This window comes from Emydura macquarii, unplaced genomic scaffold (genome assembly GCF_026122565.2).
Source record: "Emydura macquarii macquarii isolate MOO-44397 ecotype Brisbane River unplaced genomic scaffold, CSIRO-AGI_Emac_v2 contig_1477, whole genome shotgun sequence".
NCBI lineage: Eukaryota > Metazoa > Chordata > Testudines > Chelidae > Emydura > Emydura macquarii.
In genome coordinates this window covers 4,628,407-4,647,415 of record NW_027131614.1, presented here as the reverse complement: position 1 = coordinate 4,647,415, position 19,009 = coordinate 4,628,407, and the positions used below count along the sequence as shown (strand labels likewise).

At 39.6% G+C, this 19,009-nt stretch overlaps 1 protein-coding gene and 1 long non-coding RNA gene across 6 annotated transcripts in view; both read right to left on the bottom strand.

Moving 5' to 3' along the window:
- Positions 1 to 19,009, bottom strand: part of ZNF704 (zinc finger protein 704) — a 136,743-nt gene that overhangs the window by 70,350 nt on the left and 47,384 nt on the right. The gene's annotated exons all lie outside the window — the stretch shown is intronic.
- On the bottom strand, positions 4,506 to 15,567 carry LOC137156796 (uncharacterized). The gene is made up of 3 exons (XR_010920895.1): positions 15,407 to 15,567; positions 13,125 to 13,162; positions 4,506 to 4,538 (listed from the first exon to the last, which is right to left on the bottom strand). It is a non-coding gene; the product is annotated as an uncharacterized lncRNA (long non-coding RNA).

Sequence of the window (19,009 nt, the reverse complement as noted above, 5' to 3'; positions counted from 1 at the left end):
ATTCCTGTTTGTTGCAGCATTTAAATATCCATGTAAAATAAAATGCTGGATTTGTACGCAAGGCTACAAGTTTTATTATATGTAATGATAGCAGTGGCAGAAACTTGAATGCATGTCATCATATACCCCAGGTCAAAGTTTCATAAAAAATATTTACAAACTGTCATCACAGTAATCCATAAACTGAATGGAAATACATTGCCAATATGGATTAAATGCATAAAACATCATATATTTCATGAAATTGTTTACAGAATTCATGATACACAATACCTACATATTTACAAAAATGTCAATCACAGAACAGCCTCAAATACCATTCCCTTTCCCTTCATGCATGGGACCATGCAAACCGACTCTGTAGGCACACAAAATATCCCTGATTTCCATTGCTCATCTGGAACCAGCACCGGTCATGACAGTTGCACTGGCTGGCTGGGTGCACCAGATCAGGTAACTCACAGTGTCCTGAGCCAACGCCTAGCGAAAAGGTTCACCTTCTCACAAAGATTGTGCAGAACACAGAAGGCCACAATAATGCAGACTGTATTAATGACACTGGCATCCAGATGGTTTAGAAGGCAGCACCAATGGGATTTCAATTGCCAAATGCACATTCCACCACCATCCTACAGCTACTGAGTGTGTAGCTGTGCCTCCTTTTGCTAGGTCCTCTAAAATCAGGGTACAGTTTTACAGGCCATGGCAACAGGGGATTAGCGGGGTCCCCTAGAATAACAGTGTGGACAGTGCCTCCATTTATAATGATGTCATTCGATGGGAATAATGTCCCAGCTTCTCCATGAAAGTAAAGTCCTGACCTTCAGAACATCCTGGCATCATGCACCCTCCCAGTGCAACCCTGAATCTGCCTCCATGGTCACCCAGTGCTTGCATTACAGTGGTGTAGTACTTGTGGTTTATATACTCATATACTCCTTGCAGTGGGCAAACTATAGGCACATGAGTCCCATCAATGGCCCCAGTGCAGTTTGGAAAGCCCATTCCCTGAAAACCAGCAATTATTTCAGGAACATTGGTACTACCCACCATCTTTGGGTAAATGACAGTCCCAGTCACCTCACAAACCTCTGCCATCACAAGACCCCTTAGTTGATTTGCCAACTCCAGACCTATACCTCTCTGTGGTAGCCAGTTTCCAGATGATTATAGTGTCCCACTTCTGGACTGGCATGGCTGCCCTAAATGTTGGTGTCCTGGTGCTGGAGGGACGGGCCAAGCCAATCAAACCTCAGGGAATGTTTGCCTTTTCATGCACAAGTTCTGGATCCCACTGCTGGTCATCTCGGGCCTATATGACAATGTGATCCCACCAGTCTGTGTTTGTGGCCGTGCTCCAGAAACACAGGTCTACATAGGGGGAAATCAGCAGCTAAGGCAACAACAGGTATAAGGAGCATCAGCTGGTTCAAAGCTGACACGTCAGCATCCTTCTCTGAGAGATGCATTTAGCAGTTCAAAACCTGCGGCTGAAATGTCCACCAGCATCTCACAGATGCTCATCTTGTGTCCCGAAATAGGACTGAGACAATGAAGTAGAGACATTCTTCCTCCTGGATGGGATCCATGTTGGCTCTGTGTGCAGGGAGCATGTGGATGCAAAATGGCTCGGTTGGATATGTTTGTAGGCAAGAACCACCCAAAACGCTTCCAGCCACATCAGTGATGAACTTAAATAATTCCTCTCCCTCCCTTGTATTTATCCCTCTGATGTATTTATAGAGAGCAATCATATCTCCCCCCTCAGCCTTCTTTTGGTTACGCTAAGGAAGCCAAGCTCTTTGAGTCTCCTCTCATAAGGCAGGCTTTCCATTCCTCAGATCATCCTAGTAGTCCTTCTCTGCACCTGTTCCAGTTTGAATTCATCTTTCTTAAACATGGGAGACCAGAAATGCACAGAGTATTGCAGATGAGGTCTCACCTGCACCTTGTAGAACGATACTAACACCTGCCTATCTCTACTGGAATTACCTCACCTGATGCATCCTAGGACCGCATTTGCTTTTTTCACAGCCACATTGCATTGGCGGCTCACAGTCATTATCTATACTTGAATAACACAGTTTTAGTATATGATGTTTCATTTCTAGCCCTGTAGCAGCCCCACTCAACTCAGTGGGGCAAGCGACTGCACAATGTGAGAAACAGTAACAGAATCTGGCTCTTGGTGACTTGAAGGCTTGTTAGTGGTAGTTCTAAATTACAATACATTTTATAACTTTTTGTAACAGGAAATGCCTGTTGGATTACGCTACCCAGAATCCTTAGCAGGGAATTGAGTGTGCTTCTATTTGTAGAGAGAAAATGTACAATGGATTGTTAATAATAGTGTCTTACAAATGAAATAAAATCTTGTGTGCGCAATACACCTCGGTATACTGCAATCAGGAAATGCAGCATTAGCCCAACAACATACTAAAGTGGATAACCCTGAAAATTAAAAGAATATGAAGGCACAGATATAATTAAAATAATAAAATAGAAATAAAGGAGCACTCAAGAAAATATGTTGTAACATGATACATCTTGGTAGTGGTCTTACACCAGAGGAAAAAGGAACTACATATGCTACAGATGCATTTAAAACCTTGAGATTAGGCTTTATGAAGCAAAACAAAATATTGTGCACAAATAAAATTCGGGCTCTTCGATGTCCTGCTATCCTAATGATACAATGTTGTGAGCACCAAGCTAGTGGGAACACAACAGAAGGAATATTGGAAAGTCTTGAAGAGAAATGCCTGTGGAGGATTAGAAAAATCTATCTGGCGGACAAATGGAATAACCATATGAAATAATCTGGCAGATGAAAGGGGAACACAATTGTTGAAGGTGGTAAAGAATAGCCCCATGGATGTTCCATGTGTTATAGTAAGAGGGGAAAAGAGTTTCAAAACAAATGAAAGTGTATGATCCACAATTTTATGTTACAAAGAAAGATAAGGAGCCAACTGTAAGCTCTTCAGGACCATGTCTTCATAGGTGTTTGTACAATGTCTAGCAGAATGGTACCCCATCCTGACTGGAACGTTTTAGGTGCAACCATAACATAAATAAAACAATAGAGATTCCTTAATCACAAATCTGTGGAATAGTCTTCCAGAAGAAGAAGTGGAAGCTTGAGGCTAATTTTAGTTCAGGATATTTTAGAAGATTAAGAATACAAAAAACAACAAAATACATATACATGCAGAATGCATACATAAACAATAGTGTTTTGTTGTAAGGTGTTAATGGCTGACATCAATCACAGACTTGAACGAAGTCAATAGATGTACTAAGCACTCATCATTCAGGATAAATGCAGGAGCAATTAAATGTCTCTTTGTTTAGTGAAAGTTGAAAAAACAGAAGACACCACCCAAGACACTCGCCAGCATGGCAAGGACTGAGCAGAAGCTAAGCCATATGGGCCAAGGAGTTTCCCGGGAGACTGACTGCAAATGCAGGGGCTGGGACTATGATAAGTTACAACTGGATGAGTCTGTGCGTGTCAGGAGGAGAAAGCAACCAGAAAGCAAGAAAAAGCCAGCAGAGAGAGAGAAGCAGAACTGACCATGGCCCTGAGAGGATGCAGAGTCAGAGCCAGAGCTTCAGCTTCAGCTAGGGCACGGTATTTGCTGAGAAAGGCAGATCTGATTTCTGAACATGAAAACTAACTCTTGTTAATTACTCCTGTGTCTGAGGAAACATGACTTTGTGTACATTGTTTGTATACAAACAGGATTACACTAAAGAAATACTGGACCTGTATCATCAATTTCTCCTTCTAATGGAAACAACCTGGCAAGACCCTGAATATTGGGTAACCGCTCGATCCAAGAGGCAATAATAGCAAAATACAATCAGAATAAATAAAGTAATGTGTGTATTAATTATTATTGTTAATCATCTGGAGTACCATAGCACCTAGGAGCCTTATTCATAATCTAGGACCTCATTGTGCTAGGTGCTGTGCAAACACAGAACAAATGGTAGTATCAAGATTTAATTCTTTGAAGTGTTAATTCTTCATTGAGTCTTCTTTCACCTACAGTAATTATGTTATTTTGTCATTTGTAAGTTGATGTAGTCCTGTGCTTGTTCCAAGTTTCATGGGATCTCAAACAGTGCAGAATGTTAGAAAGAGATGGGTCTAACTAAAGTCCACGTCTCTTCAAAATCTGAACTTGGATCAGAATTTTGCAAACACACCTTGTATTTGTAGTGAATTGTTTAAAAGATCTGATATCCAAACCCCCATCCCCAAATTTTAGATGTTCAGTATCCAAATCCTGTGGGCCTTTCACAAGTTAGAAGACATTACTCTTTCAGTGTACATTTTCTCTACCTTCCCCATATAAATGATAACAAAATCCAGAAAGTAATCAAGTAGTAAGACATTTAAAACATTGGAGAAAGCACTTTGAAATATACAGTAGATGGTGAGAGACTAGATGAATCAATAGGTCTTTTCCATCTCTACCTCCTTTCTGACTGAAAGACATGATCCAAATGGCTCCCTAAGGAAGTTGCACCTTGATTAAAAAACATTTTAATTACTGAAATTAGAAATTAATTTTTTATCTGTTCAATTATTGTTCCCCAGATAACTCTTTCCTCCCTGCCACCCAAGCAGCAGATTTAATGTAACTTAGAGGCTACCTTCTACTTTATTTTCATCTGATTTTAGTTTAAAAGCTAAAAGCTATCATTTGATAAGCTTTAAAAAGCGAAAAATATGTAAATAGGAAAAAGCCCCAATACTGAAAAAAGGCATATGGGATAAAGTCAATATATAGTAATTTGGCCATTTTATTGCTGTGATAGTCATTACAATTCAGCTGTCATTCTTCTGCCTAGTTATAGAACATCTCTGTGGCAGTGATCAATACTGACCATTTAATCTTTCTACTATTTACCCCACAACACTGAGCAATCTAGCACAATGATACTCAGACTGGATTCGGGAGCCGCAAACAGCTCTTTAATGTGTCTCCTGTGGCTCTTTCCAACACATGATAGCAAAACACTGTGTGACTTAGTTATTAACCGACCTAAGTTATTAGCCAGTCAGGATGCTTTTACTATGTAATTAACCAATTGCAGCTGATAAAATAATAATACATGGTCAGTCCTTCTGCTGTGAGAATTATATATATTAATTATATAAATAGTAAATGACACAATGAATTCACACTACTGTGGCTCTTCTGGGTAATGCTGATCACTAATTTGGCTCCTGAACTACTGCGGTCTGAGTATCACTGATTGGCACTATTCAAAAGCTGGCCTTGTGCAGGATTTGTGCTCCTGCTTCTTGCACCAAACACACAAAACAATTCCCAATTTGATTAGTGGATTATTTATTATTAATAGTTTTGTAGCCTTCTGGAAAAGTCCTACAGCATTTAATAAGGATGAAAGCTATCCTGTTCACTATACTAAGGAATCAGGGTTGCCTAGTGGATAAAGCACTGGACTGGGACTAAGGCGACCTACGTTCTATTCCCAGCTCCACTGCTGGGCTGCGGAGTAACCTTGGACAAGTCACTTTACTGCCTTGTGCCTCAGTTTCCCCACCTATAAAAGATCATGAAACTGCTCTCCTTTGCAAAGCACTAAATAAGAGCTAGGTTTTCTTCTTCATAGAAATTACTCTAAAAATCTGAAGAATGTAATAGATCTCCTTTGGATCTTTTTAATCATTTTTTTGAAATTCTATAGCAGAAATTAGATTACCTATGGAATACTACAGTATGCTTAAAAAACCCTATAGAAATGTTATAATTTTATATTAATTTCTATAAAACTTTTCTATAAGGGCTTTACACAACAGCATATAACTAGTCAGACAGTTTCCTGATCTGAGTAATACACGGCACAATTCAAGGAGCCATGCCAATTTACACAAGCTGAGGATGCGGCCCTTACTATCTAAATGGACACATGTAGTGTAATCAGTTACAGGATTACGTATATGGGATGAAACAGCCAGTTGTCCAAACACAATGGAAGGCCAGGCAAAAGAAGAGTTTTTAAGGGATGATTTGGCATACAGGACAAGATAGTTTGTACTTGGCATAGGGAAAAGCATAGAACTGTAAAAGGACATAGGCAACAAAGGAAGCATCAAGGAGGACTAGGAAGTATGTATATATATAATATTACACACATACACACAAGTGTAAGAAAGGATATAGGATAACAGATACAGGCAGGGATGGAACTGAACTCCTTTAAAAAGGTGAGAATGAAGAGCATGATTTTGTAGTGGAACAGGAGAGGAAGTCAGTGAAGTATTAAGGGACAATGGAGTAGCACAGCTATAACAGTGGGAGAGGAAGGTGATTGTTAGTGAAATGATGACTGTTAAATATTTTGGTGAGGCAGGAGATCAGGACAGAGAAGGCTGCAGAAGTCAAGACAAGATATAACCAAGGCCTGAATCAGGTTTCAGCAGCTCAGTCAGAAAGGGAAAGAAAGGCTGAGTGAAGACATTGGAGGGGTATTCTACTGTAGATTAAGTGATCATACTTAGCAAGAGCCAGTCGAGTTAAAGCAAGTGGAAGTGGAAGCGCTCCTAGGCTGCAAGTCTCAGTAATAGGAGGATAGTGCCGTTATGCCTTGTGATGGAGAAGGGAGGTTTTGAAAGGAAAGAGAAGTTCATATTTCATCGTACTCAGTTTCACATAATGGTGGGATAATCAAGATGAGAAAACTGAAAGACCGGCAGAGATGTGTGATGGGGCAGATGAGGAAAGTTCAGGAGCAGAGCAGAAGATTACTAGATCAGCAGCATGAAGGTAAGTAGCTGCGGTGGATGAAGTTACTGAGAGAAAATGCATAAAGGAGGGAGGGAAAAAAGTACAGATCCTGAGGGCCATCAAGAGCTGTAGGGAGGGGAGAAGTGGGAAAGACACAGAGGCACCAGAGGAGACTGGCAGGCAAGGTACAAGAGTCATCAGGTTAGTACAGGATTTCAGAAATTCCCTTCTTGAAGGAAAGGAATTCTGGATTCCCATCAACTTCTTTTATAGTTTTGTTTGTACAATTTCTCTCCTTGAGCCTGGGAGCTGGTTTTCTAGTATTTGCCTATAAAGTGCTAGGGAAATATTAAATTAGTAATCATTTTAAAACCAGTAGCCTGAGCCCAGTAATTGAATAGTTAGAAGACGAACCACCTATGCACAGAATGTAGCTCTATCAAAATATTTTGATCAGCGCCATTGAACACTATTTAATGGTATCTGAGAACTGGTCCACAACAATTAAAATAGAGTGTGACAGACTCACAATATCCTGTAATATCCTGAATAAACTTTATTGAATTAAGTTAAACCTTACCAAATAGGTTTAATACCTTTGGGGTACATTGTATTAGAAATGCAAAAGTTTATGTAGTATCATGAGATTGTATGGAACTTCTTTAACTGGAAGACAAGATTAATGCAATCTCTGGAAGGCACTAGCACTTTCTGGAACAATATGTCTGAAGTAGATTTCCTAGGATGCACCCTGAGGTGAGAGCAGTGCAAATTCTTCTCCCCTTCAAAGCCAACCTTTTGAAGATAAGTCCTGGGGAGAGAGGCCCATTCTATATTTATTACCTGCTTCTGGAAATTCCAGATCAAAGACCCTTAATCAGTATACAAGGGTGGACTAAACCAGTCATGAGTGTATCTGTTCTGAGCTGATCAACTTGTAACCACGAAGAAATCCCTAGGATGAGGCGCTAAAAGACTTTTCTTGCCACCTCCCATGTTGGAATTTGGGTGAACTCTACTAAGCTTATTAGCATGCGTATAGGTTCCTTTTATTGTTTTTAATATTTTTTTCTGTAATGCTTTTTAAATTAAGAATAAAGTAGGCTTGCTTACAAAGAACTGTGTGGTAACATATCTGTAGCAATCCCTCTTATCAGTCTCTGAAGAAAAAGCAAGCAGGTCTGTTTAGGCAGACCATCTTTGCTGGGAAAAACACAGTGAAGGTAGGGAACTGTGCAGCCTAGGAGTACCCTGGTCAGAAACGAGAGACACACTGGTTTCTACCCAAAGTAGGCAATGGCTGAGGGGCTGGAAGCCTGAGAGCCTTTGATGTACCACTGAGGGGAAATACAGGTGCAGTTGCCCTGAACTGTGACATACACCAGCACAATAATCAAAATAATGCTAATTTTTCAAAGCTGCTCTCTCAAGTTCCTTCTATGTTTAATTTCTATTTGTTTTGATTAAATGTAATTTCTTCAGCCACAAGAAGATAATGATTTGGTTGGGGTTGGTGCTGCTTTGAGCAGGGGGTTGGATTAGATGATCTCCTTAAGTCCCTTTCAGCCCTAATCTTTATGATAATACTTCAATTTATGTTTGGAAGTTCAGGACTTCTTTTAATGCCTGATGCTAGTTAAATATTAGTCAAGAATTACAGGATAGGAACATGTCTCTCCACTTAGTTGCACAACTTATTAAATATAGGTCTTCCATTCGGCGAGCCACCCTATTATATAATTATTTACAGTATGAAATATAGTAGCTTCACTTCTTTTGACTAATGCCAGACTTCAAAATTACATTCAGGAATTCTCTTCTGCACATTAAAATAGCTTATGCACGTTTATTAAGGTTATTACACCGTGGTTAGCATTTTTGAGAATTTTTCACGACATATTTATTTAGTGAAGAGATGCTTTGTGTGGAGCCTGATTTAAAAAAAAAAAAAAAAAGTCTCCCTCTTCCCCCCCCCCCCCCCTTCAAAAACACTGTTACAATGGTTCTCAGACTATGGCCATCAAATCAACGGTGGCGCACAAAGCTACCTCTGTCACAATGACTGCTACATGCAACCTATTTCAGTCTAGAGGCTCATTTTGACTAAACAAACTTTAATAAAAAAGTTAATCAAGCAACTCTGTATTCTGAGAAGCTGCTTCATGTCTTTGTTGGATATTTATTTGGTGTAAATTCAAACAGGATCAAATATGCAGATGACATCAGAATCAGAGGTGTAGCAAGCAAACTGAGAACAAGCTATTAGTGACCTGGAGAGATTAGAGCAGTGAGGGGCTGCAGACAACAATGGGAAATTTGGCACTAATAAATGAAGAGGAAATAAACAGCGCTGACACAAAAACGTACCTCTGTTTCTTTAAAGAGAACTTGTTTTCACTTGTCTCTTTAATGTGTGATATTAAGATTGGATGGGAAGGTGGTCCACAAAAGGATCTATCTGAAGAAGTGGGCCATAGTGTGAAAACATTTGATTACTGCGTTATTAAATTTTTTTTTTTTTAAATAGTAAGCCATCTGGACACTCCTTTTTCACTCTCTAATGATTTTTCACTTGGCCAAGAACATTTACAAGATTTATTTTTTTTACCCAGAGAAATGCAAAGCATCTGCAAGGTCATAAGGGAAGCACTCTGAAAATGTTTGTGAAAGTGAAAATAAAATCTGTTTTTAGTAATCATGCAAAGTAATACTTGGGTTAGAAAATGTGTTTTGTATCAGCTTTTGCTTCTTAGCTGAGAGAAGGGCTCTTTTTGTAGCAAGGGCTATTTACAACTATCAATCAGTAACAGCTCTTACCACAGTGCTAGGCTTTTGGGACAGGGCAGAGGCACTTCTTGGCCACTAGCATACCAGAGTATTGTCTATAGGAATCTTCCTAAAAATATTATGCGATATTGTGTAGCCGTAACTTTTAATGGGGGTTCAAAGGAATTATGAAATACTTGTCTTTTCAAATGGTTGTGCTTCAAGTTTAAAAACACTCAGCAGTACCGGTCCGTCAACCAGACCACCTCCCAACAGCCCAAACACCTTTTTGATATCTCTAGTCCATGCACCTACTGTACATCAGAGCTGTTGAAACAGAGAACAGCAATTGCAGGGACATACTTGAGTGTACTGACAACTAGCTTCCAATATATTAAAGTGTAAGTAACAGAGATGTTCTTCATCTGTATTCTTCTCACTGAGTCTTCTTTCAAAAATCCACATGGTTCTGTCGTATTTAATGATGTGCGGTGGAAAAAATTAGTTTTATCTACTCTGGTGAGTGATTAGAACATGGGGGTTAAACATTACAGCTCACTTCCGAGTCCACATCATGAGTTTTTCCCATCACCCCACTTGTCAGTGAAGCTAAAACTGTGATCTCACTTCTCCCACTGAATAACTAGGAACAGCTATTGTCACATTTTAAATGAATCTCTCATTATAAATACTCCCCCTCCTTTTCAGCTGCTCAAACGTCCTCAAACAAATTTCTTTTGGCCTGAAATTTTGCAGATTTGGTTTCAACCCAAAGGGGTGGGTGGGTTGTTTAGACTGCGTTTCAGCTAAATCTGTTCAGCAGTTTGAGTTCTGCAAGTACAAAAACAGACCACTTTTCCCATATGTTTTTTTTTCAAAATTTGCGTATGTATAAAAATCCATGACTAACCTACTTTGTTCACAATTTGCTTGGTTTGTAGATCTCAGTGAGATATAAGTTTGAAGGAAACTAATACGGAAGTTTTGAAGTTTGAGTATAGACCTTCCCCAAACATACACATTCACAAAAGGATTTGCTGACGGTCTTTTACCCAATCTACAACTAAGAATATTGGGGATACCTATGTGCAGTTGCTTCTGCTGTTAAGTTTTTCTGCTCATCCTAAAACATACCTGAATGCTCTGTTTGATGTGAAGTACTTTAGCTTAACTGAACCTTGCAAGGACTTTAGAAGTCCACCAAACCATACAAAGTCTGCAGGAAATCTGGGCCAGGAGAGGTATATTTACAGGACTAATAGGGGAATCCTATGCAGTGGTTATCCAAGCCATCGAGGGGAATCTAGCAGACAAAGATATAACAAAATCCAGTGGCTAGAAGTTGAAGCTAGACAAATTCATACTAGAAATAAGGTGATAATTTTTTTTAACTCTGATAACTAACCACTAGAACAACTTACCAAAGCACATGGTGGATTCTTCAGCTCTTGAAATCTTTCGATTAAGACTGGAAGTAAATTTTTCAAAGCACCTTAGTGACTTAGGAGCCAAAGTCCTATTGACTTTCCATTACACTTTGGCTCTGAAGTGCCTACAAACTCTTTAGAAAACGAGACTCGTGTGCTTTTGAAACTTTTATGTGGGTTGTCTTTCCAAAAGATATGCTATAGTTCCACCACAAGAGATTGAAGCATGATACATGAATTATTGAGTGAAATTCTATGGCTGATGTTGTACATGAGATCAGACTAGGTGATCATAGACGATCCCTTCTGACATTTAAACCTACTTTTTTTTAAAAAGGTACCAACATGTTTGGAGATGAAAAAGATTTAAAAAAATAATAATAAAGGCAGTCCCTGCCCCAAGTAGCTTACAATAATTTACTATGTGGCACAAATCCCTGCTGGCAGCCCATGAGCACCACATGACCCAAAACAAAGCAAAAAACAACAAAACACTGGGGCAGGTATTTGACTGTGCCCAAGGAACATGGAGCACAAGTGATGAGACTGAGCGCAAAGCTCATCTCTGCGCTCCCCTAGCAGCGGGGTTGCTGTGTGCTGGGCCATTCTCCCTCAAGCCAGCACAAAAACAGCTCTGAGGCGCTTCTAATTTATGCTTGCTGCCAACAGATCCAAAGGGCCAAAATAGCAGCTGGGAAATGGTGAAAATTGGAGGCTTCTCAGCCACAATCTCTAGGCTGGCAACAGGGATGAGCATGACTCCTTGGCATAGGCAACAGATAGGCATAGAGCACCAGAAGATCACCCCAGCCTTGATTTTCTTTTGGCCAGTTATGCTGGCTTTTCAGCCAGCTGACTAAAAAGGTAGTAAGGTGACACTCCTGCTTATTGTCCTATTCCAAAATTGTAACATTATAGTTTTTAGTCTGTTTTACTGTTCACCTTTGTTTGTGTCATGAATCCAATGTGTCTTGTCATTCCTGAGGTTGTAAGTTCTTTGGGATAGGGAATAGTCTTTTTTTTTTTTAAACGGTGTGTCTGTATAGTGCCTAATACAATGAGGTTTGATCCTTGCTTGGTTTGGTAGCTTGATGCTTCCGCAGTACAGATAATGAAGAATGGCCTGATCGAAAGCAGATGTACTACACCTGACATTCTGGCCGAAGGTCTTGTTTTAAACAAAACATAAGACGGACTGATTTATTTCTCTTAATTCTCTATGCTCAGAGCACCATGTAGCCATACTTTAACTGCTTCACACCTCATCTTTATTTTCCAAAGGATTGATTATGTAATGGCAACAATTGTTACAATTGTTTAAAATAGGATTCGGAGCCAGGAGCTTCTGGAGCTATTACCAGCTCTGACAGATTCCTTCAGTGGCTTGGACAATTCACTTAGGCTAACATTTTCAAAAAGTCACCACTGGTCCTGAGTGAGACACACTGGGTTCATTTTCAGATGTTCTAAGCAGTTGCAGCTCCCACTAATGTCAATTTAAGTTGTGTGCACTCAGCATCTCTAAAAATCAGGACCAAAATGTCTCCAGTTGGGCACCCAAAACCAATAGACATTTTTTATAGTTTTGGCCTTAACCTCTTTGGATCCCAGCTTCCCCATACGGAAAAAGAGAAAAGGCAAAGCAGATTCCCATACACAAGAATCTTGAACACTAGTATGTGTTTTATTGCAATAAGTAATTAAGCATGTGTGAGAGGAATGAAGGTAGAGGCTTTGAAAGAGATAAAGGAGAGGAAAGAGGGTTTAGATGGAGTTTGTTTTTTTGTTATTTTCAACTTGAGTTATGGTGGGATTTCCAGGAAGGACCTCAAGCAGACAGAGTGTCAACAGGGATGGACTGCTGTGGGGGCTGGAAGGGGACAGAGGAATCATCTATAAGAGATGGTCGCTGAGAGATAGAAGTCCCAATTTCTAATCCTGGCTCTGCTACCATCTCACTGTGCAGCCACCTAAATCTCTCTACCTCAGTTTCCCCAAATCTGTAAAATGGTTATGCTTACTTACTAAGGTATGGTGAAATTAGTTCATTTTGTAGAGCCCTTTATCTGCAAAATGCTGAACCACTTGCAGGCATCATTATTAGTTGAGCTGCCACCATAAACGTACTAATATGGACACTACATCTTTTAAAAACAATCACTACCTGAAATACAGCTTCTTTTCAAGTGAATCGCCATTCTCCTATTCCAAAATAAAGACATTCAGGTATAAAACAGAGAACATTTTATCAGCAAAATTCTATTGTCAGTTAATATTATATACTTTCATGCTCAGATAAAACACATAACATACACATGCATATGCAGGAATGCATAAGGAAGCTGATCCTACAGCCCAGTCACACAAATAGCAATGAAGGCCATCATCAAAGTGATTATTTTTCAGGTGCTGTAAGTTTCAACTGGACAAAGCATTTGAAAATATTCAGTAGGGAATGTATTTAGCTGGGAAAAATCCTCCAGTAATAGGGAGACAAATGAGATCACGTATTCAGGATTCTCCAAGTCTAATTTCAATAGGATTCCAATGAAGCATACAATTAGAGTGCCTTTTATCTTCTTGAGGTGGGTGGGGGGACAGAAGTCATCCTTATGATTCATCCAAGGCACCTCAAGATGTGGCCTTTTCAAATTCATATTGATAAGACTCTTAAGGTATCTTTTGATACTTTATTCTGAAAAATGATTTCATTCTTCACCACCACCCTTTTGTGTTCCACAGAGTCCACTATCAAAAACTATACAGTGCAGAAAAGCTACATTCAATGTTCACATGAATGGTAAATCAAGTTTCAAAGCTGGACATGTGGACAATTGCCAGCAAAATTCCCCTTCACTTCCTGGTGAGCACTAAACAATGAATCCGCTTTATACCTTTTGTAAACAACCAGTGCTCAAAGCAGAATATACAAAACATTCCTCTGTAGTCCAGCAGCACTAGCATGAGAAGTATAATTAAACTGTCGGAGAAAAACAGCAGGTAAAGTAGCAAATGTTCAACAGCCTTCTGTAATGAATATCTATAGTTAAGATGGTTGTAACTGAAGTGAAAAACGGGTGTTGACCTTTTTCTAAACTCCAGCCACCTGACATAGCAATGTAATAAATAAAAAGACCAACCCAATATTTCAGTTTAAGTTGCAGAGCTAACAGTGCTTACAGTAGGACAGTTGCTTTGTCAAGGGAAAATGCTCATATCCATTCTAAAACTACTTTTAGTGCCAAAGCTTGGTGCACAAAACTGGTATTTCTGGGCTTTCAGCCACTCAAACTACAACAAATTGGGTTAGATCCAGTACTGAGCCATACAAAAAAGTGAAAGACCAACAATCCACTTGTGAAAAATACCACTCTTCCTTCCATCCACCATACTTCTGTAACCTCCCATTACAACAGTAACTGAGTGCCCCACAACCTCTGATGTATTTATCCTCACAACAAAACACTGTTGTTCCCCATGTTACAGATGGGGTATACAGAGATAAGGCCTGGATCCACAAAGGACTTAGATGTTACAAAAGTGAGCACCATGGTGCCTAATTTTTAGGTGTCTAGAAAATCACAGGAACACTCTGCAACCCACAAAGCCTGAGCTAGGTGCCGATGTTCCCAATACAATGCATGGGGAGAGACAAGTGTCTTAGAATGTGGACTTTAGAATGTGGTCCAGCACATGAGGTGGTGAACTGCCTATGCTAGCCAATGGGAGATGTGATGAGAGGTGTGAGCTAAGCCCTGCCCCTCTCGTGGAGATGGGCACCTAAATATAGGCTGCAGGAAAGTGTCAATCTCCGCTTAGCGATCCATGAATGGCAATCCTTCTCCTGGAATCAGGAAGCTTGTGCATTTCTTGCAGGAAGGAGTTAGGTGCCTGCCTCACTCTAGGCAAAATGGCCGGAGGACGAAATAATTGTTTAAGTATTTAACCACCCAGGACTTTCAGCAGGGCACATCTAGCAATATAATATCTGTGCAATACTGAATGGTTTTTAACTAAATTATTTTATATAAATCTTAAAACTATTGAGTACAATACTCCTGCTAAAATATTAACTATATTTCCCAACACAAATAAAGGAAGGTCATTATCCTTGTTAGCTTTAGAACAATGGAAGAAGGGCTGAATTTAAGTTCCAAATATGATATTCAATGAACACTGTGGGTATTTGATCCCTGATTTTACTTGATTTGATTACTGATTTTTATCCTTTGTTGGAGTGGCTGATTGATGATGCTTTTTGGAAGGCTGATTGGGCCGTGTGTGTCAATTTTGCCAGGGATCCATGGACAGAGAACATTATCATGCATGCTTACACACACTTTCCCAAACTACTGTTTAGAATCCACTGGTAGGTTGTAGAGAGGAAACGGATACAGTCAAGGTTTGGCCCTCTAAAGCACTGTCAATAATTTATACTGTACCTACTTCTAAAATTGTCACTATGCCACTTGTTCATCATATCTTTCCTTTCTGGAGAAACTTGGTGGGATACAGGAACCATCACTTTAATGTGGAGGTAACTGGCCTGCCAGGGGAGAGAGGAAAAATAAGCTGCCACCCAATCAATCCCATTACCAGCCTAGACTGAGTACATACCACTGAAATCATTTAGTCTATTCAGTGTATTGAACAAAGATTATAATTTTGGAGACATGTAGGTGGTGAAGAGTGACTAAGTAAACATTACATGGCACTCCTCCCCCACCCCTTGACACTGTACAATGATATCAGACTGATCGCCCAGTAATTATAGCAGCAAATGTTTGTTATCCCGCTTGAATTTCTCTCTTCCCCACCCTTAAAAAAAGAAACAACCAAAAACATATATAAATGGTGATTATCCACTGCATTAACAGTTCCAAGATTCATCTCTGTAATGAGGTTGTTTGAGCTGCTGGTATAATGAAGTGAGCATTTGGGAGAGAAGATGGCATGAGAAGACTGGCAATATATCTGAGGTCTGGCAAGAATGCTACCTGCTTGCTTTGGATTCTCTCCTAGAAGATGTAGTTTGCAGAATCATCCAGTATAACAATTAACTATATAACAAAACAGATAGGCCCCTAAAAAGTTAGGATCTGGTATAAATTTGGGGTTTTAGATTCGTTCAAATGTTTGCAAAGATACTTTGCAATTTAAACTCTCTATGTCAACATGATTAGATTCACAGGTGCATACTAGATTCACAGTGCATACTTGGTCATTTTCCTCTTCAATAGCTTCAATATAACATCTTTAGTAAATTGCAATTTTTTATATGGTTTCAAGGAAAAAAATAAATGTTCAGCAATCCTAGCACAATTTTCAATAGCCTTTTTTTTTATGAGACCCACAGCTATGTGTTTTAAGTTTGTTGTGTGCACCAGCTGGTGGCCAGACACTGTCTCAGACATCATCAATTAGTGGAGTTTATCATTTGGTGTGGAATAACAGAGCCAAATTCCTATTTGGTGTAACTATTGGTGTCAGAGGAGTTAAACCTGGCATTACTTTAGCCTGCCACATGTGCAACTTTCCCATTGCTCCAGCCAACACTGTGCCCTGGAAAAGGGCAAATATAGTGCCAATCTATAAATAGGAAAATAAGGACCACATGGGGAATTACATTCCAGTCACTTTAACTTTAGTACCCAGAAAGATAATGGAGCAAATAATTAAGCAATCAATTTGCAAAACACCTAGAAGGTAAGAAAGTGATAAGTAACAGAATGGAATCGTGACAAACCAACCTAATAACTTTCTTTGACAGGGTAACAAACCTTGTGGCTATGGTGAAGCAGATGATGTGATATATCTTGACTTTAGTAAGGCTTTTGATACTGTCTCGCATGATCTTCTCATAAACAAATTAGGGAAATACAACCTAGATGGAGCTACTATAAAATGGGTGCATAACCTGCTGGAAAACTGTTTCCAGAGAGTAAATATCAGTGGCTCACAGTCAAGGTGGAAGGGCATATTGAGTGGGGTCCTGCAGGGATTGGTTCTGGGTCCAGTTCTGTTCAATATCTTCATCAGTGATTTAAATAAGAGAGTACACTTATAAATTCTGTGGACAATACCAAGCTTGGAGGGATTGCAAGTGCTTTGAAGGATAGAATTAAAATTCAAAATGATCTGACAAATTGGAGAAATGCTCTGAAGTAAATCGGATGAAATTCAATAAGGACAAATGCAAAGTACTCCACCTAGGAAAGAACGATCAGTTGCACACATACAAAATGAGAAATGACTGTCTAGGAAGGAGTACTGCAGAAAGGGATCTGGGGGCTATTGTGGATCACAAGATACGTTGTTGACTCATATTTAACACTGTTGCAAAAAAGCAAAGCTCATTCTGAAATGTATTAGCAGGAGTGTTGTAAGCAAGACATGAGAAGTAATTCTTCAGCTCTACTCCATGCTGATTAGGCCTCAGCTGCAGCATTGTGTCCAGTTCTAGGTACCACATTTCAGGAAAGATGTGGACAAATTGAAGAAAGTCCAGAGAAGAGCAACAAAAACGCTTAAAGGTCTAGAAATCATGACCTGTGAGGGAAGATTGAAAAATATTGGGTTTGTTTAGTCCGCAGAAGAGAAGACTGAGTGGGGATATGATAACAGTTTTCAAGTACATAAAAGGTTATTACAAGGAGGAGGAAAAAAATTGTTGTCTTTAACCTCTGAAGATAGGACAAGAAGCAATGGGCTTAAATTGCAGAAAGGGCGGTTTAGATTGGACATTAGGAAAAATTTCCTAACTGTCAGGCTAGTTAAACACTGGAAGAATTGCCTAGGGAGGTTGTAGGAATCTCCATCACTGGAGACTTTTAAGAGCAGGTTAGACAAAAATCTGTCAGGGATAGTCTAGATAATACTTAGTCCTGCCATAAGTGCAGGGGACTGGACTAAATGACCTCTTGAGGTCCCTTCTAGTTCTACAATTCTATGACTCTATGAAATGCTGATTAAAGCACAGCTTAATTTATGCTGGGTTTTACCAGGGATCAGCCCTGGCACCTCTTTTCATGCCAAGGCACAGACCTGACACCTCTTCTGTCAGTGGCACGCTGCTACATCTTTCGTAAAGCATGCAATTCTATACTTGCATGCAAGGTGTGCATCAGGTCACCATTTGTGGAAGGACACCATTTTGTTCTAGGAATGGTATCATCATTTTCAGGGTGTTTTTGAAGCGTTTCTTTTGATCTCCCCATTTCCTTTCTCCTTTGGTGAGTTGGGCGTATAACAAATGCTTTGGTATGTGTGACAAAAGACACCCTCATGATAAACATCAATAGATGTGGCATTGACACCACACACAGGGAGACAGAAGCCCAAGACAGGGCTAACTAGCAAAGACTTGTCAGAGAAGGAATGACTACTTTTGACGAAAATTGCCTTGCCCTGGTCGCAGAAATATGCCAGAAAAGGACAAACAGTCATATTGCAATAGTGGCCCAACCCTGCCTTCCAATACCACCTGCAATGTCTGCCAATGAGTCTGAGAATTAAGGATCAGACTCCTCGCAATCACCAAAGACCCACATAAAATAAAATCAGTAAAAGAGATCATCATCAACCCCGAAGGATTGCCACCACCAGCAGCAGTATTATTATTGTTTGAGCCACCGCATCTTTTTCTTTACAAATTAAGCACTGATTTAAAGTATACTCTGAGTATCACATATGGGAGAAAAAAATAACAGACCCAAAAGTATGTTATGAGACAGAAATTGTGCTGAAAGATTCCGGGGACACAAAGCTTCTCTTCTGTGGATTTTAAATTTCACCAGATCCACACAATGAATTCATCTCTTAGGGCCAATTTGTGTCCTTCATTATAACCATGCAATCCCACTTGACCTCAGTGGGGTTTTGTGGATGAAAAAGAGAACAGAAAATGTCACATAACATATAGTTTGTCCGTGCAACTCCTACATTATAACAATGACAGTCTCACTCTGCCATTTCATGATATTTTGTACTTCTGTAACACTGTTTTTTTGCAAAAATAAAAACCAGAAACAAACTAGTAAGGACGAGAAT